We start from the raw sequence: 25,625 nt of genomic DNA on the forward strand, positions 1-25,625 counted from the left end.
ATTAGTCACTTTTTAAACACAAGCTGAACTGATTTCTCCTTCACTACAGATTTTTTAAAAGGGATTAGTAGGGAGGAGGAATTTGTAAGTCTATGTATAATTAATACATGTGATAAGACAAACTTTATGAACACTTTCCCTACAAGAGTTTTATGATACATTTTCTCTAAAATTCTAATTGTGGAGTTAACACAAGTCTTGGGGATAAAGGTTGGAGTCCTACATTAAAGTTAAGAAAGTCTGTATAGTCTAAGAGTTTGATGGTTCCGAAAAGGTTTGTCTTCTTTCCACTGAATCTGAGAACACATGGGGAGATTATCTAACTTGCAAAAAAGAACCAATCATAGTCAAATCTAATTTTACCTGGAACCATTGCCACGTATTTCATTCATGAGTTTTAAATATTCTGTATCCTTCCCTGTCTTGTTTATAGAGAAAAATGCTGCACATCATGGCACCTGAATAAATATTTTAGGTCCTTAGGATTGTTTCCATTCTTTTCAAAATCCCTTGCCTAATATATGATTCCTTTCATCAAGACTGGGCCAGAAGAGACAGGAAACGGAGATGGGGGAAGAGAGAAACAGAGATCTCTTTCACATTTCCCTTCTCAAAAAGGAGACTGAACTTTCTGATTTCACAGTAGGAGGCAGCAGCATTACGAACCTCATTACACAGATAGGTTCAGGCGATCTGCCCCAAGCCCCACAGCTAGAGAGTTACTGTGAGGGGATATGAACGCTGCCTCTTCAACTCTGAGGGATTTCGGCCACATGACACCGGGAAATAGACAGCCTCACTTCAACTGGATCCAGTGGTGACATGTTGAAAGGGGAAGAGAACTGTCCACTTTTTCAACTTGACATGATTTTAATAGTGACCTTGAAAATCACGATAGGACCAAAGGAGAACGTTCCGTCCTCCTGTGTCACTCATTTCACTTTTATGTTAAAATGTCGCCATTCTTTGCCCGACTTTTCCCTCCTTTGTCAAGTCTGCTCCACCCCAAGGAATCTTCATTCATTAATTTATACGTCCACAGTTTTTTCACTCATTCAAACAAACATATAAGGGGTTACCGAAAACCAGATGCTGTTCTGGAAATGGGAGCTATAGCACTGAAGTTAGACAATGGCCCTGCTTCTGGAGCTTATATGCTACTGTAAAAAGAGAGAGAAGTGTGATGTAAATGAGAAAAGAAAGAGCCAACACATCCTTGGACAAAGGCCAAATGGGTCACATGATCAGGAGAGTTGGTTTCGGCAGAACAGGAAAGCCCTTAAGGGTAAACGCTTCTCCTTACCTGCTTCCTTTGCTTGCTTCCTCTTTTTTTGTCTCTCTCTTCAGAGCATCATGACCTAGAGCAGGGAAGAAAGAGAGAGAAAAAAAAGCCTCAGAACTCTTTAATCAAACAAAATGGAATCCCGAGTTTAAATAAACACACCAGATAAAGACAGAGCTACTCAGACTGACTAGAGACTAGAGGTGAGAATCCAGTCTACTTGTTCTGTTTCCATTTTGCAAGGGCTCTTGGGTGGTGGTGTGGTTCAGAGGTCCATGGAACCATGAAGGCTCAAGACAGCCAAGATAGAAACCACTGACAGCCTCCATTAGGTTACAGACCTAGCCTAGGGAACGGAGCAAAAATATCTGGTCAACCTGTTTTTCAGGACAGCCTTTGGCCAGTGCAGCCAGAAGAGTCCTCATGGCTCAGCCTCGCACCCAGGGTCAGAACTTCTCTGTAAAGATGTGGACTGTACATTTTCCCCAGAGCATTCCATTTTGCATCCTTCTTCAAAAATGGAAAGACTGTAGGTAACCGGCCAAGAATTTAGGGACTCGGTATTTTACCCGAACAGTATTCATCTAAACATGGCTATCATAATTGCTGTTACATTCAGGTAGTTACTAATTCTAAGATTTTAACATAAACAATAAACCTACAAAACATGCATGCATCCTGTTATCTGTTTGCTCTGACTCAGATTATTTCTGTGTCTACAGATGTGTAGCCTTCTGGGGAAATAGTAACAAAACAGAAACAAAAAGATAACTTGTGGGAAATGAACCAATTTGACATTCTAAAATTAGCTAAGTTTTGTCGCTTCTTTCTTTATTGTATTATTCTACCTACCCTTCTCCTCAGAAAAAGATTTCCAAGAACTTAAGTTTAGAATCTGATAAACCTCATCAAATCCCTCCAGAGCTTTACCATCTGCCACCTCTCTGACCTAAAGCAAACAATTTAATTCCTTTTGCTTAGTATTCTTAACTGTAAAATGGGATAATAATAGTGTCAACTTCATAGGGTTGTGGGCATTGGACTGAATGAGATAACATATGCTAAGAGCATGACACAGTGCCTGGCACGGAATAAGTGCTCAATAAATGGTAGCTATTATTATATGTCGTGTATCTATTCTTTTTAAAAAAATCTTAACACTTACAGGCACAGGACTTCACCTATAACCTATACTCCACAATTGGGCGATTGTTTTTGGTTGATAACTATTAAGCTAAATCTTTAGATTTGAATCAGCCAAATATGATTAAACACCAACCACGACAAAGCCTTGGGTCCTCCAGGCATTTTCACCTTTAATCCTTCCTTCCTTTAATCCTTCATGCAGCCCTGTGAGAACTGTATGACAGAGTGGATGACAGACTGGGAGTAGGATTGTGTGATTAACTAGCGTCTAACTATGTAACTTCAAATCCTAACTTTATTCCAACTAGTGACTTGGCTTTGGGGAATTTACTTCTCGTATCAGGTTCAACTTTCCTCAAAGGGTTGTAATAAAAATTTAAAGATATAATGCAGGTAAACATACATGTGGTGTCTGGTGTACAATAAGCATTCAATAACATTAGATTCCATTATAGTAGAAGCTCTTTAATCAATCTCCGCTTAACTAACTTTACAATCTCCATTGCTTCAGTAAAACATTGTGACCGATGCTTACTAGTCCCTGGATCTCTTGTTTGTCTACACACCTGTGCTTCCAGTGGGTAAATTCTAGGCAAACCAGATCAACTGTAATTGTTTATGCTATCTGTTCCTGCTATTGAAAGCATACATATGGTACATAAATTGGTGAATATTAGTGAAAACTAATTTTTCAATGAAAATTAAGTTGAAATATGTGGAAACTGGAAAGGAAACTGAATTAGGCTTGAGGGGAAAAAAATCATATAAAATGAAAACATCATTAAAATATCTAAAAATAGGGGCTTCCCTGGTGGCGCAGTGGTTGAGAGTTCGCCTGCTGATGCAGGGGACACGGGTTCGTGCCCCGGTCCAGGAAGATCCCACATGCCGCGGAGCGGCTGGGCCCATGAGCCATGGCCGCTGAGCCTGCGCGGCTGGAGCCTGTGCTCCGCAACGGGAGAGGCCACAGCAGTGAGAGGCCTGCGTACCGCAAAAAAAATAAATAAATAAAATAAAATATCTAAAAATAGTCTACATACACTGCTTCACAATGTATCCTTTTTAATTTCCTCTTAATTAAAAAATGAAACTGAGAACTCTCAATGCGTGTTAAGGGTATGGTTTACATAAGAAAGATGCAGGACTCAAATACTCAAAGAAAAAGTCCTTGTCCTAAATATGATTAGCAAATGAATGGAAATTTATGTTTTCATTTAAAATAAATTCTACTATATTAGCTATTATTTCCATATAATAGATATAAATGTGGTAGGCAGAATAATAGCCACCCCAAAATATCCATGTCCCAATCCCCAGAACATGTGACTATATTAACCGTATATGGCAAGGGACAATGAAAGCTGCAGACAGAATTAAGGTTGCTGATCAGTTGACCCTGAGATGGAGAGATGATCCCAGATTATCCAGGGAGGCCTAACATAATCACATGGGTCCTTAAAAGTGGAAGAGGAAGGCAGAAGAGGAGGTCAGAGTAAAGTGCTGGGAAAGGATTCAACCAGCAGTTGCTGGCTTTGAAGATGGAGAAGATTTAGGAGCCAAGGAATGTGGGCTGTCTCTAGAAACTGGAAAAGGAAAGGAAGTGGATTCTCCCCTGCAGCCTCCAGAAGAAATGCATGCTTGCCAACATCTTGATTTTAGCCTACTGAGACCTGTGTCAGACTTCTGAACTACAGAACTGAAAGACAACAAATGTATGTTGTTTTTAGACACTAAGTTTGTGGCCATTTGTTATAGCAGCAACAAGAAACTAATACAGTAACACCAAGGCCCCCAAAAGGTTTAATGACTTGCCTAAGGTTATGTGATAAACCCAGTCTTCTCACTTCAGTACAGGATTCTTTCTACTATTGTCCACCTCCTTGTTTAACATAACAAAAATTAAAAGTTACACTTCTTAGAATGCCAAATCATATGATAATTGATAGTTAAGCAGCCACTATTCTATTACTGTTATTTTGGCTTTAAACTACCATTTCCTAAATGTTTATAATGTGTCAGGCTCTAGAAAGGTCACTGCATACAGAATTATTTTTAATTCTGAATGCAATCTGTAATGCACAAATATCCTCTGGTGGGGAATAACTTTGGTTACTTGCATAGAGCTGACCAACGGAAAGACAGAGCTGAAGTTTAAGCTCAACTACCTAACTCAAAAATGGGGAGGGGGAAGGGTAGCTGGGACAAAAAGAGAGAGTGGCATGGACTTATATATACTACCAAATGTAAAACAGCTAGTGGGAAGCAGCCGCATAGCACAGGGAGATCAGCTTGGTGCTTTGTGACCACCTACAGGGGTGGGAGGGTGGGAGGGAGACGCAAGTGGGAAGAGATATGGGGACATATGTACATGTATAACGGATTCACTTTGTTATAAAGCGGAAACTAACACACCATTGTAAAGCAATTATTCTCCAATAAAGATGTTAAAAAGAAAAAAAAAACACCCTGTGGGAAGAAGCCCCGTTGTAACTTTGCATGCGCTGCATCCCTCTCCCCTCTCTTTCTCCCCCATCAAATGACCAGGAGCATTATGAAACTTCCTGGAGCCCTAACTCTCTATACTTTAGTTAATGTCTCACAGCGTGAACAGCCCCTAGCAGAAACCTGAAAGGTTTCCCTGGAGGGATCCAGAATTTAGATGCAGGTGGGAAAACAAAGTTAGATAAAGCATCACATTGACAGAGAGCCCTCCCCTCCTAGAACTGCAGTGCTAAGAGCCTCATTTTGGAACACAGCATCTCCTGCTCAATACACAGTAAATGACTTTCTTACATCCTCTTAAAGAAATGGGAAATATTGAATGAATTCATCTAAGAGCCAGCACAGAGTATAAGCTATTTGCCTCATGTTGTTCTGACTATGAATGGTACCCTTTAATCACTGAAGTCTCCAAAGAGCCTCCCCCCCTTTAAATTCCTTTTTAACCACAGTTCTGCTTATTCCTTTAGATCTCGAAAGCCTTCTTACAAGACTGAATATATTACTCGTTTGTAGCATGGTATTTAAATACCCCGTTTGATTTTTTTTCCTACTAATCTTAACCTCCTCTCCTGAAGTATCACCTTTGCATTTCCTAAATCCAGCATAAACCTAACAGGGAGAATTTAAATTTCCATCATTTCAGAGAGGAACAGTATTTTTTAAGAAACTAATCTTAGTTAGGGGATTTGAAACAAAAGTCCCTGAGCACAGCTTCCCCTATCCAAAGTTGAAAACAATGGAATTTGTTTTATTAATATTTAACATTTACTGTGCACCAGCCAAGTGCACAGTTCTTCCACGCTGATGTACACTGTACCCTCCTGGGTGTTCCCAAACTAATGATCAGTTTTTCTCCCATGTCAATTTAGTTAACCGTAGTTGACACTCAAATTAGCTCCAAATTCCATCAAAGGGGCCAGATCCTTTTCTCTCCGAGAAAAAAAAAAAAGTTTTTTTCTTTTTTAGAAAGACAAGTGGAGAAATGAAAGAAAGGCTGTGAAATAAGTTACATACAAAAAAAAAAAAAAACCAATTTCCTTTCTCTAAGTTGAATGGTCTTCAACCCAGTCAATACACGTTAGTTTAAGAATCTGAGTTCCAGCCTTTAAACCAGTAGGTCCTTCTTACCTGTACCAATATTTCTTCACCTGCTCACTTTAAAGGCTCTCCTCCATATCCTCTCCAGCAATCACTGGAGGGAAGATATTTATTTTCTTTAATGCTTTGCCAATCTGTTGCAGCATAAATGCAAATACTTGTCTACTTGTTATTTTTCTCACTCATCTCCCCAGGCCACTGCCAAGCTCCCTCCCTTCATGTCCCTTGTGCTGGAGGAAAGCCCAGGATTTCCAATGTTTTATCACCAGGTGTTGCATCAACACTACAAAGTGGTACTTGGTTTCCCCACCAGGAAGTAACCTGTGTCACACTCGGGCTTGTGCAATCAACCATTAAGCTACACATTTCTACCTGTTCTCTGACATTAAATCCTTCTCATTTCTGAAAGCCATTTTCACTGACCTGGACAGATTCTATTTATATTATTTATAATTTCCAGGGCTAAAAATTGTTAGATTGAAAAGAGCTCAAGAATTAGCTGTTAACCACGCCCCCTTAATTTACAAACTAATAAAACTGAGCCAGAGTGATTCTATCTTTCCATCCTTTCTCCCTTCACTTCCAATTTCTTCTTCCTTCCCTCCCACTTGGCTCATTTCCCCCGCTTCCTCCTTTCATTTTACAAACACCTACTGAGTGACCTCTTCGTGCCAGGCACAGTTCCAGGTGCTGAAGATATAGAGGGCAGTGTCCAAGGCAGACATCCCCTGTCCTCATAGGACTTACATTCTGGTGGAAAACATGAACACAAAGCAGAAAATTAACTATTCATTTGCAACTGTGATCAATGCTGCCCAGGAGAAGGACAAGATAGCATGAAATCAAATACAAAGTAGGTGTTGGTATGACCTATTTGGGCAAATTACTCATCTGTATTAAACCTCTCAAAATGTTCATTCATTTTAATCTAGAAATGGCACTAGAAATGTGCTCAAATATGTATTCACTTGGGAAATCGTCACAGGTGTTTTTTACCATAGCAAAGAAGCCGTGAATGCCCCTCTTGAACAATTGCATTAGGTTAAGTAAAATATGACACAGCCATATGATGAATTAATAAGTGCTTGTTCAAAAGTCTGCTGTAGAAGGATATTCATTGGTTTGGAGAAATGTTAACAATATTAAGTGAAGAAAGAGAAAGGCTATAAAACAGTACACATAATATGATCCTGTTTCACACAAAATACAAAGTGAGGCGAGGGATACAGATGAACCAAAGTCAGGAGGAGGCCCACCAGCATCTTGCCAGGACCTATCTTCAAGGAAAAGGATTATGGATGATTCACTCCTTCATAATTTTTCAGTTATCCAGATTTTCTTAAATAGTCTGTGTTACTTATGCAATGGACCTGTTTAATATTAACTGTTTAAAAGTATGTGCTCAGTTATATGAGTATCTCCAGCACACAGGACATGCAGTCATTAAGCGTCTGTTGAACAAACTTAAGATATTCAAGAGGGGAAAGTTAAAAGTGTGTGTGTGTGTGTGTGTGTGTGTGTGTGTGTTACTAGTTTGATCGTAGTTAAAGGTTTGTGAAGTTTTGTAAATATCATATGAAACAGCTTCCTTCCATGGGAAGTTTTCAAATGCCTCCTCATTATATTGTACCTATGCTGTGTAGATTCTGAAAGAAAAAAATTAGTTGTTGAAAACATTAAATCCCAAAATTGGAAATGTGGGCTTCTCATAATAAGAATGATAATAATGGCTCATCACATTGAATAGCCCTTATAAATGCAAATTCACTTTCAAGTTCTTTCACATTTATTATTTATTACTTTCTGTCAGATATAAGCTCCTTGTATCCTAATACTGCATTCAGCCCTTACACCTTCAAGTAAAGAAGCGTATAAGGTTCAGATAAAATTCTGTATTCAAATATCTAATCAGCAGCAACTTTTTCATCAATAACCTTTCAGGGATTCCAGTGTCATTCATTAGGTGGTCAGAAATTTCTGAAATCTCTTTTGTATGCTAACTTCTTCAGTTTAAAAATAAAGCCTATTAACCACCGCTGTCAAATGGAAGAATTCTTAGGTGTAGCACTGGGAGCTTGTATAGATTGCAGATCCAGGCCACAGAGAGACAGAGAGAAGGTTTGAAGGCAAGAGGCTTCTCAGGATCAATTATGAAGATACTGTGAAGATACAGAATAGAATGCTCTATATTATATGGTGAAATCAGGATTTTCTTAGCACGTGTAAGCCAAAAGATTTTAATCTCACCCAAGTGAACTTTTTTTTTTTTTTTTTTTTGGATTTGCATCACTTGAATCTATCCTTGGGACAAAATGAAATAATTAAAGATGATATTCTTCTCACGTTGTATTTTTGCTTAACAAAAATGAGTGATAATTCTTGGCTTTTATCTGACATTAAAGATCACTGCATTTCTCACTCAAATGGAACATGCATTCCATTTGGGTGTCTTTTGTGCCACCTGCATTCTTGAATACTATCCGTACCCTATTTATGAGTACTCACAAATTAATGTTGACTAGAAAAGATTGTGAATGAAGTCTAGGCTAGGGCTTTAAAAAACAGAGAACAGAAGGAGGTGCCCAAAGCAGAGGCCGAAACTTGGACTCTTTTCAATTTTGCAAAAGGCAGATAAACTATGTGAAAAACTACCTTGCCTCTCAAAAACTAATTAGACAATCTTTTTTGTTCCCAAATGTCTTAGATGAGACATTACATCCTGAGGATTTTAACAGACGTTAGTGGGGAATAGGATTTGCTGGTCAAATAAGTTTGGGAAAAACCACTGAGCTTGTTAACTACATTAACCAAGTTAAACCATGTATTTACTACGATGCTTCTGAGAAACCTTAATTTGCCGATAATGAGCATGTATGAACAGGGGAGGGTGCTGCTTTCCACACTCCCCACAGTACTCTTTTTCCATGACACATTTTTCAAGATTTCTCTGGGGAATTAGATAGTTTAGCTAATACAAGTGTTTTCTAACATTACAAAAAAAATTGCGCTTCGATCTTTGTAATTAATGAGGATCACACAAGAGTTAAATGTAAAGAATAATGTCAAGTAGAGAAATGAAAAAGTGAGATGGTGCTACTAAGCACAGGGGACCATGACGGAAAGACCAAGTCCTCTGAATTCCCATCAATCCAACCTTATGTCTGACTTACACTATTCATTCGTGGTGTGATCTGGACCAAGTCACTTAACTTTCTGAGCCTTCACTGACTCAGCTTTAAAATTAGAGAAATAGCCGCCACCTTTAGCATTTGGTTCTTTGAAGAATAAAGGAAATAGAGCATGCACCTCTCCTAGCCTAGGACCTAGTAGCTGGATGATACACCCTCCTCCCCAAGGATGAAATAGACGGACATGCAAATTCTAGGTTCTAGGATTCATTCTCTGAGCTTTGCTGAACCCCAGTGCTCTTATCTATAAAGTGGGGATAAAATACTCACGTAGAGTCACTGAAAACTGTGGAGGACCATGTGTGTAGCTTCTAATAAGAGGTTAATAAATCCTACTTCTTCCCAGAGCTTGACATGTGCTAGATCTTCAACAGGCCTTTGTGACGTTTAATCGAATCACTCTGTTAATTATAATTCAGGCCTCCCCCCCACCAAATGGCTTTAATATTTTAGTCAATTGCAGTTTAATGGTCAATTGAGTTTATGAGCCAATTACTTAAAATCCTTAACATTACAACCCAAACATCCAAGGATAGAAGTAATTTAACCTTCCAGCCACTTTTCCTGAGCTTTGCTTAAAATCTGAAGTATTACAATTATCAAAACTATATTTATGCTCCCATTTCTCAGTGCTTTGAGACATTCAAAACTAGTTGAACCCAACAATCATTTGTCTTTTTCTCCTTTTTGCATATTTCCTTTACTGTTACATTTTCTTCTTCATATTTAAAGATGAAAAAAGTCCTGCTTTTTATTTGTCTTTGTCTTCCATGTGATTAATCATTCCCGCCGTGTAGCAATAATTTTTCTCCAGTCATACAGTAATGTAAAAACCAGAACTACTTTTAAACATTCGGGGTTCATTGTATTTCCATTCATTTCCATTTTAAGTGACTAGGGAACAGGAAAACTATGCCATCAACCAATTGTCAGTGGTGGCGAGAGTGCCATGTGGTGTTACTATCTCAAAAATTACCAGGAGCTTGGGAAAGAATGACAAAAAGGTATCACATGATAAGCCAGAGGAGACATTCACAATCACCGTCTTGCCTTCGTGACAGAATTCAGTGGCTCTCAATGGGCATCGTATGGCCTCACAGGGAACATTTTGGAAATGTGAAGGGACTTTTCCTATGGTTGTCACAATGAATAGAGGATGGGGTAGCCATGACCATGATTTGGAAAATGGGGTCCAGGGATACTGGACATCTCTGTATCGAAGGACAAAGGATGCTCTTGTATTCTGAGTGACTTTGAAACGTCCCCATGGATGTCCACGTAGGTGGCAATGGACATAATATTTTAATATTACGTCTTTCATATTATGAGCCTAGAATGTAACACCCGTCACATGCAAATCTGGTATCTTTTTCACAGTTTTAACCACTCAATTTTCCAGAAGCACAATGTCTGTGTAAATTGATATAAGCTTTTACTGTGGTCCATAACTTTACTGAGTCATTCGTTCATCGTTTTGGAAAACCTCAGCATCTTCCAGATGCAACAACCAACACAATGTACCTCCATTAGTTGTGTAGATGTGTATAAATAGGCAGTTTTATATCTAAGAGCAAACATTTGACAACTACATTTTGCCTTCTAGCATGGTCAGGACTAAACGTTCCTGTATTAAAATACACATTATATTATTATTGCTATAAATCACAGTAGTTTTCTCTTACTTATATTATGATTAGGACATTATATTTTAAAATTATATGGTAAGTAGGTCATATTACCTATGAATTTTACTTTACTTCATAAGAGTAAAAGATATAGTATGAAATATTTGTTATAAAAATTGACATCGGGGCTTCCCTGGTGGCGCAGTGGTTGAGAGTCCGCCTGCCAATGCAGGGGACACGGGTTCGTGCCCCGGTCTGGGAAGATCCCACATGCCGCAGAGCGGCTGGGCCTGTGAGTGGCTGGGCCTGTGAGCCGTGGCCGCTGAGCCTGCGCGTCCGGAGCCTATGCTCCGCAACGGGAGAGGCCACAACAGTGGGAGGCCCGTGTACCGAAAAAAAAAAAGAAAACCATAAAAATTGACATTGGTTTGGATAGAGTTAAGAACCACTGTTATAAGAAATAACAGCACCAATAACAGCACCAATATTCCATGCATGTCCATGTATTTTGCTAATAATTCCCGACACACATGAGCTATAGTTAAAGCAGGATGTTTGTGAATTCCTCCTGCTTGGAAGAATAACACTTGTTTTCAGGACTACACCAGGTGTCCCCCATAAATCGGGGAGGTAGCAATTTAACACAGGTTCATTAAGCATCTCTTAAGTGCAAGGCACTATTCTGAGTAATAAGCAGAACCCATTCCCCCCACTTTCAGGTCTCATCTAACTGTGGTCAAACTAGACTTGAAGATCTCATCAAAAACCAGGCAAATGAGATGAAAGTTACTCGACTTCGTGTTCCAAGTCGGGCATCCATTCTATCCTTGTTGCAGCAAGATTTTCTCATTAAAACATTTTTATTGTGCAAACACTTATCTACAAGCATTTGTCCTTTTTCCCCCTTTTCTAGGAGAGCTGTGTAAGTACTTGGCTCTATAATAAAGAGTTTTGATTTGTAGTAGCATCCAGGATGTAAAACATTACCAGACTGCAAACCCAAAGTGCTATAAGTTTTAGGACATTGGAGATTATTTACTAAATTATTGACAACCGTATTGTTTGAAAGGCTTGCAAGTTACAAGTGCATATTTAAAGAGAAAGACTGCTGATGTGGAATCTCTTAGGCTCTGATCTATCAGTCAGTATGCAACATTATCTTCACAGAACATCTTTGAAATCAACCAGAATTCTGCTGATTTAAGGAGAGAGGAGCCTCCAATAGTAATGTGTGTGCCGTGGGTACCCCGCCTCTCACAGAAGGACTCCACGCCACAGGTCTGACTACAAAGTCAGGCACCTATTCTTCCCCTTCTAACATATAAGTGAGGAGACATATTCTTTTTCAAAGGGAACAGCTGAACTGTACAAATTCAGGCTTCAAACCCATAGGTCTTCCAAATTACCACAAATATCCAACATTTATACACATATATGCAAGACATTGATATAATTAACAAGCTGAAATAAAGATGAACTGATACCATTGTAATGGTTCATTTTAAGTGTCAACTTGACTGCCCTAAGGGATGCCCAGACAGTTGGAAAAACATTATCTCTGGGTGTGTCTGTGAGTGTGCACCTGGAAATGATTAGCATTGGATCTGGTAGATGGAGCCAAGAACCACTCTCACCAACATGAGCAGCATCATGCAATCCATTGGGTGCCTGAACGGAAAGGTGAGAGAGGGCGAATTCTCTCTCTCTCTACTTGAGCTGGAAGGCCCATCTTTCCCTGTCCTTGGACATGGAAGCTCCTGTTCTCGGACCTTCTGACCCCAAGACTTAAACCAGTAGCCCACTGTCTCTCAGGACTTCGGACTTAGACTGAATTGTACCACTGACTTTCCTGGTTCTCCAGCTTGCAGACAGCAGACTGTGGAGCATCTTAGCCTCCATAACCACATGAGCCAATGGCTATCATAAATCTCCTCTTATATCTACATTTATATCTATATCTATTACTATATATCTATATCTACATCTATATCCTATTGGTTCTGATTCTCTGGAGAACACTGACCTATACCACCATTTTACAAAAATATATCTGCCTTTTGATGAAACAACTTTGGAAGGTGGAATAAATATTAAAACACAAAAAAAGGCCTTCTGATTTCTTAACTAAAACAGCTGCTATGTCAACCACATCACTGTAACACCTCACCCTGCTTTGTTTGTTATAGTACTTAGAGCTCTTAATTTTTATTTGAGAGACTTGTCTGTTGTTGCCATACACTCCCACCCAGGAACATAAGGTCTCCGATAAGAAGAATTTTGCCTATCACATTAATTTCTCTATCTCCAATGCCTACCCACAATGACTGATGTAGAACAGTAAGTATTTGGTGAAGAAGTGACCAAATGTTACCTCATCTTACAGATCAGTAATTTCAAGCTGAAGGGAGAGATGCAGATAAAGAGAAGAGTTTGTGGACTGTTAAATATTGTGAGTCTATCTTCTGAGATGGTGGCCCTAGGTTATACTGTGTCTAGTGGAAACTTAAGAGCTTTTGGAACTTGCTAGGGTTTCCAAAGTCCTCATAACGTGTGGGAGGCTGATTAAAATCAGTGCACCTTACATGCTTGGTCATTTTTAATAGGAACAGAATATAAAGCACTTTTCCCTTTAACCTCCCCTAACTACTCTCTGGCTCTAGAGACTGGACTTGCCAGAACTGGGACACGCAGAGACTGAGCATCTTCTTGGACTGATCTTAGAGACTGGATTGTTTCAGAGGCCTCATTACGTTATTCATTAGAAGTCACGCTAGGTCAGACAAGGTCCCTGGGATAATGAGAAAATCCCCATTTTCCCTGACACCTGTCCTGAAAGTGGCGTCTTATGCTCTGGGTGGAGATAGTTACAGATGGAGCAGTTCTCACGGCTTTGTGCATTCAGATGGGGAAATAGTCTCGGTCAGGAAAGTTACCCTTTGAATGTTTTTGATTTTATTCAAATCTGTCTTAGAAATCACCTTGCTATGCATTCACCTGACACAAGACCCTTGGACATTGATTATTTTGTCTAACATGGGACTTCGGAAACGTCTAAGCTTCTTCATGGTATTGGTTGAAAATGGCCAGCTAACATTTTACAGGCTCTGCTTAATTTATACTTAGAGCTAAGACAGTTTATGATTTCAATTCATAAAATGACTCTATTTCAGGACACAAATAATAAGAGTGGAGCGGTTTATCCAGAAGATGAATGTTTTATTACACAATGATGATATTCCATTATTATTTATGGTATAAAAATTAAAAGAAGGATCTTTAAAGGAGGAAAAGATCTAACTTTATAAAAATATTTTGTTAGAAAAGAATATTATATTTAAACTCTGAACTAGATGTTCTTGTGGCATAAAGTGAAGTATAGTCAAACATCACAATTTTGTACTAATTGGGGCCCAGGTAAATTATAAAACAATTTCAATGAAATGCAATTTCCATGCTGTCAAGTACTTTAATAAATAGATAAGATGCTCCCTGGCAAGATCCTTTTACATCGCAAAACTAATTTTCTTTGAATAGAAGGCACAAGCCAATGTTAGTCTAGCTAAATCACATCATTATGAACTCCATATTAGAGAATTGCAACTAAATCAGATTTTACTATGTATCTAAAGTTCTCTATACCTTTAAGTAAGGATTTTAGTGGAAAAAAATTCAATGTTTAGTAGATGCCTCCTTCAAACTGTTGGTGCCTGAATCCAAACTCTTCAAATTCCACTTTCCTGCTCTGTGTAAATTATAATTTAGGGTTTGGTACATTCTGTGACTACAATCAACATATTTTATATTTTCAATGTCCTGATACATGTTAAATTTTCCCTTTAAATATATACAACTACACATCATATAGCAAGACTGCCTAAATGTTTAATATCATCTGCATTAATAAAATAAACTTATCTAATTTGGGCCCCTATGTGCAAAGTAAAGCATTAAAAAGTTAACAGTTAAATGAACTATCCCAGTAATCTTTTCTTTAATTGGCCAATTAATTGCATGAGGAAAAGCTCACTCCTTTATAGCTCTCAATGCCTCTTCTCTGAGACTCCTCTGCAGTTTGTACTACCTAAAGGGAGACTGAATAACCAGGCTTCCTTTCCTTATGGATTCCACTGGAAATATGATGCTGTATAAACCCCCAGCAAACAACTATAAATCTGGCAAACATTCACTGTGTCTGTGAAGATGGAATGATTCTCCCCAGACAAGCTTTGCAAAATAATGTATTGATTTCCAATGGCAATTTATTGTTCCCTGCAATCAACTGTGTTTATTCTATGGCCTTAAATTATAACCCTTCCTCTTTCATTCCTGGTCTTTGGAATGTGAAATCAGGGAGCCAGAAAGCTTCACAGAGGTCACCTCCAAAATACATGAAATTTAGATGAATTCTTTTGAGTCATAAAATTTCTACTCACTCTGGTCTTTTTTTAGTAGAGTCATATCAAAGGACACAGCATTAACTAACCCTTAGGCTTTCACCCAAAGTACCTCTGACCCATTTAAAACAAAGAGCAGTTACAGAGTCCCTAAAATCCAGACCTCCACTTTCCCCGAAATATTGAATCCCAATGTCACCCAAGCAGGGGCTTGGATGTTTTGACATTGTAAGTGTCTTACAAATAGCCATGTGAATTTGATTTGAGTCTTCATCCAAGACAAAAGAAAAAGAAAAATGAGTAAAATAATAGTGTAATAATAATAATAATAAGCTCTATAGGTTTTCTTTGTTCTGACAGCAATCAGCAGGAATTATTCTGAAATCCTTATCCATCAACCAGTCTGAGCATTCAAACAATGGAAACCATTGTCCTCTACTACCTGAGATCATACAATGAGAACCTACTCTCCCAGACACAGTTTGGGGTTTTTTCCTTACTTGCTCTCTTAGGTTGGATTCCACAGAAGCAGAGCCTGAGTCAGGGATTCAGGCACAAGTTATTGAGAAAAATATTGAAATAGAATCACACATTCTTCTCCACTGGACTTAAAGTTGTACTCATGTAGGTTAAGGGCTTCTGGGCATCTGTCTTGCCATTAGTAGAACCTTAGCATGAAATCAACATGGAAGGGAGCACAGACAAAACTGGAGAGACCTGGCCCCCCAAACACTGTTTGCTCCCTAAAGACCAAATCTAATTTGGGACATTTTCATTATATATACTAAAAACTGATTTTCTCTTTTCTGCTTAAGTAAATTAGAATAAGAATGTCCGTCACTGGCAATCAAAAGTTTTCACCAATGGAAACATCAGGCTGAATCCTTGAGATGACTAGGCTCAAGAAGACAGAAGAGTCATTGAAACGTCTGTGAACTTAGGTTCACTTACCTTCTGGAAAATTCTACCTTATGTCCTCCAAGTCTTTTGCCATAACAGGGCTAAAGATTCCTCTGATATAGATTACTGGTTATCTATTACGGTTGATGTACATAAATATTTTAGGAAAAAGTAAGCTTTAAAAGAAATCCAATGATGAGAACCATATCAACAGAAGAGAAGGCACTGAAAGCAGGATAGATGATGGTGGCATTTAAGCAAAGAGATGGTGAGCCACTAGTGACCAGAAGTTCTTCCTTTCCTGCACACAACTTTCTTTATGAATTGTTTCAAATCTGGCACACATCCGGAAATTCACCACAGCGCCTACCCGTAATTATCTTACACGTGGACTGTTTCAGTTCAGGCTGGACACGTAACATTGTATGGATCTGCTTGATATCCCTAATTTTAAAATTTATACTGCCTGTAAGTAAAACTGGAAATGAATGCTTCTTGATGGGAGTTTTTATATTGATAATTGTTTACAAACTAAAGCAAAAACAATGGTTTCAAGATGAAGCTTCACCAGTCACAAAATAAATATTAAGCAATCTACTAACTCTCATAGACGTATCCATTTGGAAAAAAAGAAAATTCAGACAAATTAAAGCACCATATCAGTAATGCAGTGAGCTGAGGCAGAGATAAAATTGGATGTAAGTTTCATGACAATTTCCAGCTCTCTGGTTGTAAGTCCAGTCTTTCCTCACCTAGGTATCATGATGCAAGTCATTATTTTACTTGCAAAATGATTGGCTATATTTTTTAAATGATTTTTAAAACCTTTGGTACTCTATATCAGTTACTAATTATTGGTAATACATCTCAAAACTAACTTCAACATACCAGGTATCAATATATCATCACTGAGACCTGCTTGCTCAGACACTTGATGAGAGAATCCTTTCCCTAAGTTTCAAAACCAATTTTTGAAAGACATCAAATCAGAACCTACCCGTCCCTCCCTGCTCCAAGCATTTATTGAAGACTGACTTATGTGCTGGACCAGCAAAACTCAAAATTCTTCACGAAGCCATTCATACTAATGGCACTATATTTCTATCAGGAAAAACATGACCCCAGTGCAATACCATCCTGCTCTCCTGTTGTGTTCTGTTTGCTGAGTGTTCCTCCATGAACATGCACAGTTTCCTGAAGGCAGAAACCATCGTGTTCAACAGTATACAGCCGGCACGCAGCAGGGTGCCTGGCAAATAACAGATGCTTGTGAAATAGTTACTGAATGAAAGAATCAATCTCAGAACGGTCACGTATTGTGAAAAAAGAAAAAAAAAGGTCTTTACTATGTGATTCATCCACTGCCACCATAATCGTAGAGATTTCCTACTGGTTCTACCAAGTTCTGCCTCGTCCAGGATAGCAAGGTTCCCCCTTCTCATCCCCTCCCATCAGCCCATCTCCTTGATCCTCTCTCCTGAGACACAAGGCTGTTGGACAGTGGTTCTTCAAGTGATGACTAGTACTAGTAACTCAGAGTCTACACTCCTCTCCCTGCATCTCGCAATGGAGTATCCTTTCCTCCTTCCTCCCATTTCTAGGACACATGATCTCCCCAGGCATCCAACTTCTCCTAGCCATCTTGCAACTTTCCCTCCTCTGGCCTCTGAAAAAAGAAAAACTGCCCTCCAAGCATGGATCCACAGCTTTATCTCATTGTTAGGCCTTTTGGATTCTTTGGCTATTTTTCCTCTGGTGTGGTTTTGGGTAGTTAAATACACAGGCAACAAGCAGATTAATACATTGAGCTATAACTCCACCTCAAGTCATTAACCATTTTTTATAAATAAGATTTCTAATGGCTGTACGACTGTCCATTACATGGAATTACCATAATTTAGAAAACCATTTCCCTATTGCTGGGCATTATTTTTAAAAAGGACTTTAAACAATCCTGACATGAGTGTTCTTATACTTAGATGTTTGTGAGTATCACTAATTATTTACCTGGGATATGTTCTTAGGTGTGGAAATATTAGGCCAAACGATAGAACTTTTTCAGAGACAAGCTCCACACTGGAATATACTAGACAGCAGACTATCACTTGATTTGAAAATCTATACAAAAGATATGGAGATAATAACTTATAAGCAAGGACTCACCGAAGACTGGTCTGTATATCCCAAAAACGTTCCTCATGTAAATTTTATGACTTTAGAGGGAGAGACAGAACCACAGCCCCTCAGAAACGTGGTGGGTTAAATGCAATGACCTGGTGTGTCGGCGTTCGGGAGCGTGTGACTGACAAACAAATTCTATCCTCTGCATCCCCCTCTGTTCTGCATTAAGTGAGGCTCTCATTCTGGCAGGAAACAGGAGTGGAATTGAGTACGTTCTGCAGAGAGCACAGATTTTTGTTTTTTGGTTTTTCAATTGAAGTATAGTTGACTTATTATATTAGTTTCAGGTGGAGAGCACAGTTTTAAAAAGGCAGGAACCCAACCTAACAGGCATCATGTTTTCTGTAACTGGGGGAGACACACAAGCTGGAGCTGTTTTATTTCCTGCCCACTGCATTCCAAAAGCAAGCAAGTATCAATAGAATGTCTTTTCTTCTTGATGGGTATATGGAAAGTTTATGAATGCATAATGAGGACTCCATGTGCCCATCTGGACCCTGGTGAGTTATGTAACTTTATCACCTTTTTTTTTTTAAGTTAGAAGAACCCAGTGAAGCCTTCCATTACCTCCTACTCATGGACACCTACTGCATCCCCTGAGATGTTCCCAATGACACAGAGGCTGGTGTTAATGTGCCTAGGTTTATGGCTTAGAAAATGAGAGCAATTTTATTTGACTGCTCCCTTAGGGTTTCCAAAAATACTATCTTCTTTATATGCATACCTGAAATCACAGGCCACTGGTCTCAAGAACGTTCCCATCTAGGAGCACTATAAAATTGGTGTGCCTCAGGGCAAATGAAAACATGTGGCCCATTGTTCAAAAATCATTAAGAATTTTACAGCAGTGACAGTACAGTAAAAATACCAAGCTTGGGGCCCTTCTCCGTGCGATTGCCGAAACCCCTCATCTCACAAAGACAAAGCACATTACCACCATCATCTCAAAGTCTCCCAGAAAGAATGACTCTTTGCAATAAAGAATGAGAGTCTGAAGAGGTTGACTAATTTCATTTAGATTACAGAATACACTATAGCTAATATGTTGAACCATATAAAATTTCCAATATTTTTACCTACAAACAGAGCAATTTCATATGGTTCAACCTAATTCATAGTAACTGTTATAGTAGCACATTTTCCTCAGGATTGATAACCTTTTGAGTTGGCACCCTGAAAAGGAGAAGAGATGATGGTAACGGTTGCCACACATGGGTTCTCTTTGTGTTTGGTATTTGTAGTAAGATAACTAGTATCGCTATGTGTGTGTGTGTGTGTGTGTGTGTGTGTGTGTTCATAAAAGTAATACATGTGCATTGCAGACACCTAGAAAAATTTACAAAATTAATTTAAAAAACACAATTATACATTAATACTATCACTTTAAAAATTTTGGTTTTCATCCAGTTTTTTGTTAGGTAAATGGATGGATTAACGGATAGAGAGATACATACATACCTACATAGATGCATAAATGCATAGATAGATACACAGATGGTTTTTATTACAACATGGATTATGCTATGTGGTCAGTTTTCGTTTTCTACTATTTTTCCCACAAATTGCCATATTGTGAGTATTTATATGTTCATAGTCACTAAAAGAAGATTTTGAATTGTGTAATATTTTATCATGTGGGAATTGCCATAATTTATTTAGTCATTTACCTAGCGTTGGACATCATTTTTTAAATTTCTGTAAGCAAACCTGAAACAGATATACTTCTATTTAAATTTCTTTTGCATATCATGGGTGACTTCTCTAGGCTTTTCCTGATGTGAAACTGCTGCTTCAAAAAGTTGAGCTTTTTAAAGCTGTCGATATTGCCTTCTAGAAAGGTTAGACAGATTTACAGTCCTAGCATCAGGGAAGGAGTACCTTTCTCCATTGCCCTATTCCCTTATCAGCTTTAGAGAAGCACTGATTAGTTGTTGTGGGTTTCTTCTCTTTAAACACAGAAGTAGAATGGGAACACAGTCTCAGTGTGGAAGACGCAGTGATGCAGAATAAGGTATTAACACCCCCCTTGTTCGTACTGCCCGACCTCACCTCACATATGCACACTTGCCCTCGCCTGGCACTCAGACACTCACCCTAGATATAACTACTATCTATTCGGATACACATGCTTTCAGATGTTTTCTGTACAATTAGAGTCACATATATGCCCACAGACACATACTGTTACATGGTTGTGATCTTACGACTCACACTGTATTGCAGTGCAATTTCTTTTCATGGAAAGAACCGAAAATTTTTTGATAATTTTTCATATCAGTCATTGGTATATGTCTGATATGACATATCATACGGTATGATATGTCATTCTCTTGTAATGGCTTAATAGCATTCCATAAAGAATCGTAAATAACGTCTCCATGGCCTTATTCACTTTTTGACATTGTGATACATATTTATTTGTGCATCTGTTGGCTGTTAATCTGACACCTCACAGGAAGGTATGCTCCCTGAGGTCAGGGTCATTGTGTGTCTCTTCCAGCCTGAATTTCCATAATCTGCACTATTTTAGTTGTGCTCAAATAACAAAGGAATGAAGGAACAGAAGAGGGACATTTAGATTTTTCTCCACTATTATAATGGACGCACTTGAACATGCCTCTCCGTCCACATGTATGAGAATTTCTTAAATAACCTCCTAGGAGAAGATAATCTTTCTCAAAGCGTATATAGTGTTTAGTTTTGGATAGACACTGCTCTCCTCAAGCACTTCACCAACCCTCACTCCCACCAACGATGTATGAGAGTGTCTGCTTTGCTACATTCTCGCCAGCACAAGGTATCAGTGACTGATTAATGATGTGGTTTGGGGGGCTCTTTTTGACATCTTTATTGGAGTATAATTGTTTTACAATGTCACGTTAGTTTCTGCTGTATCACAAAGTGAATCAGCTATATGTATACATATATCCCCACATCCACTCCCTCTTGCGTCTCCCTCCCACCCTCCTTATCCCACCCCTCTAGGTGGTCACCAAGCACTGAGCTGATCTCCCCGTGCTATGCGGCTGCTTCCCACTAGCTATCTATTTTACACTTGGTAGTGTATATATGACAGTGTTACTCTCTCTCTTCATCCCAGCTTACCCTTCCTCCTCCCCATGTCCTCAAGTCCATTCGAGAGAAAAGCCCCTTGGGCAAGCATCAGCAGGAGTGCCATCTACAGCTACTCAGGCTGTGCACTGCTCAACTCTGGGGGTGCCATTCATATAAGCTCCAGTATGAACAGCGGCCGTGGGGTCCTCCAAAGTGGCCACTCTTAGGGGTGCAGCGGACGGTCTCTGAGCTGTTGCCCCTTTCTTTTTCTGGTACCTATGCTGACAAATGCAAGCTGGCCAATCCTATGCTAAAGAGAGAGCAAATTCAACTCTCACCAAAAGCACTTTTAACTGATACAAACTCAACTGTTATGCCCAGTTTAAAAGGAGAGGAAAAGGGGCTTCCCTGGTGGCGCAGTGGTTGGGAGTCTGCCTGCTAATGTAGGGGACACGGGTTCGAGCCCTGGTCTGGGAGGATCCCACATGCTGCGGAGCAACTAGGCCTGTGAGCCACAACTACTGACCCTGTGCGTCTGGAGCCTGTGCTCTACAAAAAGAGAGGCCGCGATAGTGAGAAGCCCCCGCTTGCCACAACTAGAGAAAGCCCTCGCACAGAAACGAAGACCCAACACAGCAAAAATAAATAAATAAAAGGAGAGGAAAAATAATAGAGTAGAAGCCTTGATATCAGAACTGGTAGATTGCTTGGTTAATTGAAAAGGTCATTTAAAGGGAAAATCAGAAAACAATTACACATATAATTACACAAATATAAATATCTGATGAGCCACATATAAAAATGTAAGTTGTATATGTGTATATATTTATCTAAAGCTATAAATAGTGTGTTTTATTTAGAGTACATTCTATGCTGTCATAAAAAGAGAAACTCCAATACAGTGGATTAATGAAGACAGAAGTTGACTTCTCACCTACCAAACGGTAGCAGCAGAAGAGGGGAAGGTGGTCCAGGACCGATGGGATACGTCCATCTCAGCACACGGCAGCCATCGTCTCTAGGTCCGAGGGAGTAGCTCTGGCTCCCACTACTGCATCTGTGTCCCAGACAAAAGGAAGGGGAAGATAAAAGTGAGTGCACGAATGTTCCTCTTAAAGACACGACAGAAACGGGACCCATCACTTCAACTCACACCCTCTTGGCCAGAGCTTAGCCATACTGAGCTGCAAGGGCACCTTAGCAATTTATTCTCTAGTTGAGATGTGTGACCCAGCTAGAATTCAGGGGTTCTATGATTAAAGAAAGAACTAAAGAATAAATACTAGTGAACAATGCAAAGTCTCTGTCCTAAGCAGTTTATTTCCACTTTTAAAACATATAAATCTACAATGTTCCCATTTTTTTGATGTAGAATACAATCCTCAGTGTAGATCTGCTGATTGGAGTTCCACATTTTCTTCCTCACTGGAAATATAACGTATCATTCTAATTTCACCACTGGCAGTTTCTTGAAAATGCTGCAAGACCTCAAAAAACTTTTAATATAATTTGAGTTCAGACTACTAGATTTTTATGATATTTTCACTGTCTTATCATTTGTCTCCCTCACACCTAATTTGACTGCATTTTTTAGCTAATTGCCTTTATCATTTTTTTCCCAAGGCATTCAACTTAGTTTTCATAGAGACAATTCTCTTTTCACACTTACAGTTTATCAGTTTATATAATACTTAATTAAACTGTATAATTATAATAGCAAGCACAATTACCATTAACAGATTTAAGACAGCAAAGCGAATACTTGGTAAGCACAGAGCTTAAGAGAAGTGTCCAGGGGGCTTCCCTGGTGGCGCAGTGGTTGAGAGTCCGCCTGCCGATGCAGGGGACGCGGGTTCGTGCCCCGATCCCGGAAGATCCCACGTGCCGCGGAGCGGCTGGGCCCGCGAGCCATGGCCGCGGAGCCTGTGTGTCCGGAGCCTGTGCTCCGCAACGGGAGAGGCCACGGCAGTGAGAGGCCCACGCACAGCAAAAAAAAAAAAAAAAAGAGAAGTGTCCAGGAGAACTAGAGATGAGCCTACTAGCCAAGTGTCTTCAACACAGAGGCAGAAGGAGTCAGTATGCTTTACAGAGGGAACAGGGGAGTTACTTAATCCAGCGAGGTGGCTGAGTGGAGGTCAGTTCACAGGGCGCCAGCTATGCCTGCAACAGCGCAAGCAACTGCCCCCTCCAGGCAACCAATGAGCAACTCATTCCAGAGCAAGAGTGATGTGGGAAACACAGATTTGCTATTTCTTCTTCCATCTCCCTTCTCAACTGCCTTTCATGGTATAACCATCAGACTCGCTGGGGCTGAAAGATGCAGAACTCCCTTTTTCACAGCACTGCCTAAAAACACAAGCCAACTACTTCATGTGGTACTTACACAGAAAAACAGAGACCTCTTCCTACCCAGGAGCAAAAGTAGCCAGATCGAATCACTGACACACTGTATGTCAGTTTCCAGTAGGATGCCTTCCTAAGAGATTTTCACAGATAGTTCACCCTGCAGATGATTTCTGCCTTAGGTACCGACCTTAGAACTTTGCCTGAGATGGAATGAGGATCCCGTGAGATGGCTTTTGCACTGAAAAGATGCCAGTGCTGTGCAATTTAGCTTTTAAAGTATAGATAAAATTCTAGAATCATTTCTAAGAGGCATGCAGTGTTGTTGGCCATACTCTGGCATTTGCAGAAATTTACCAGCCACCCATAGTCTCATCTGATCAATAAGCTGCTATCTCACCTCCTCCCAACCCTATTTAAAAAAAAGGCCAGTGTTCGTGTAACGCTGCTCTAGGAGGATTTATTTATTACTAAATAATTGAACAGCATCAATCTTAAAATTGAATTACCAGACCCAGGACATTTCCTTATGTCAACAAAGACTGACTGATTCCTGTCCAAAACCAGCCCATTAGTACATTTCGATACTTTGAGATTCCTGGTTTATTCTGAAAGTAAGGAAATACTTTATTTTATCCATTTAAAACCAAGATATAACCATATAAGTCTTATTTTTAATTAATTAATGAATTAAGTTATTTATTTATGGCTACATTGGGTCTTCGTTGCTGTGCGCAGGCTTTCTCCAGTTGCGGCGAGCAGGGGCTACTCTCTGTTGTAGTGCGCAGGCTTCTCATTGCGGTGGCTTCTCTTGCTGCAGAGCATGGGCTCTAGGCGCGTGGGCTTCAGTAGTTGTGGCACGTGGGCTCAGTAGTTGTGGCACACAGGCTTAGTTGCCCCTCGGCACGTGGGATCTTCCTGGACCAGGGCTTGAACCTGTGTCCCCTGCATTGGCAGGCGGATTCTTAACCACTGCACCACCAGGGAAGTGCTTTAAATCTTCTTTTGATTTTTGATTTTATGGTGGGTAGTTAATAACTTAGACAAAAGAGTATTTTACTACTGTCTGCTGATGTTAGACTATCTTGCCTCTGGAGAATGAAACAATGTTATTTTTCCTAGTGGATTAATGTCTTCATAAATCTCTGCAAAAGTATGCTTGTACTGACAAACATAGTATTTGTGGTGAGTCTGAAATACGGAAATATTCTGCTATTTTTCTTGGGATGTAAACATGTGTTTATGTATTCAAACATTCATTGTAATCCTGTTTTTTGCCAAATTTGTCCTGGCAGTCAAGGGCACAAGACAGACAGAACCTTAGCCCTCACAGAACTGTCAGTCCAGACGAGAAAAGAGACATAACTACAGGCAATTTAAATGCTCAACACAAATAATTATGAAACGTTAAAGCGTATAGCGGGAGTACCTAATGCAACTTAGCTATTTAGAACAACAAATCTGTGGTTCTCTTCAATCCCCTCCCTCTCAATCTCTATATAAAAATTGTGACTTATCTTAGAAACACATTTTTAAACACATTTTTACATTACCTTCCAAAAGATTCTTTGAAACACTTTGCTGAAAGACATTCTTGGATTGTCTCAGAGCTAATTCTGAGCGGCTTTTTTTTAAATGGTCGAACAAACAAGCAAAAGAAGAATATTTTGCAAACACGAAAATCACATGAAATGCAAATTTTAGTGTCCCTAGATGAAGTCCTATTAGAATATCATCATGCCCATCCATGTAATGCCTATGGTCACTTTCACACTGTAATGGCAGAGCTGAGTAGTTGTGACAGTCTGTACAGTTTGTAGGCCTAAAATATTTCCTATCTGGCCCTTTACTGAAAAAAACTGCCACCCCGTGGCTTACAGAATCCACTGACTTTTGAGATGGTAGTAAAAAC

Source organism: Hyperoodon ampullatus (assembly GCF_949752795.1).
Source record: "Hyperoodon ampullatus genome assembly, chromosome: 14".
Lineage (NCBI taxonomy): Eukaryota > Metazoa > Chordata > Mammalia > Artiodactyla > Ziphiidae > Hyperoodon > Hyperoodon ampullatus.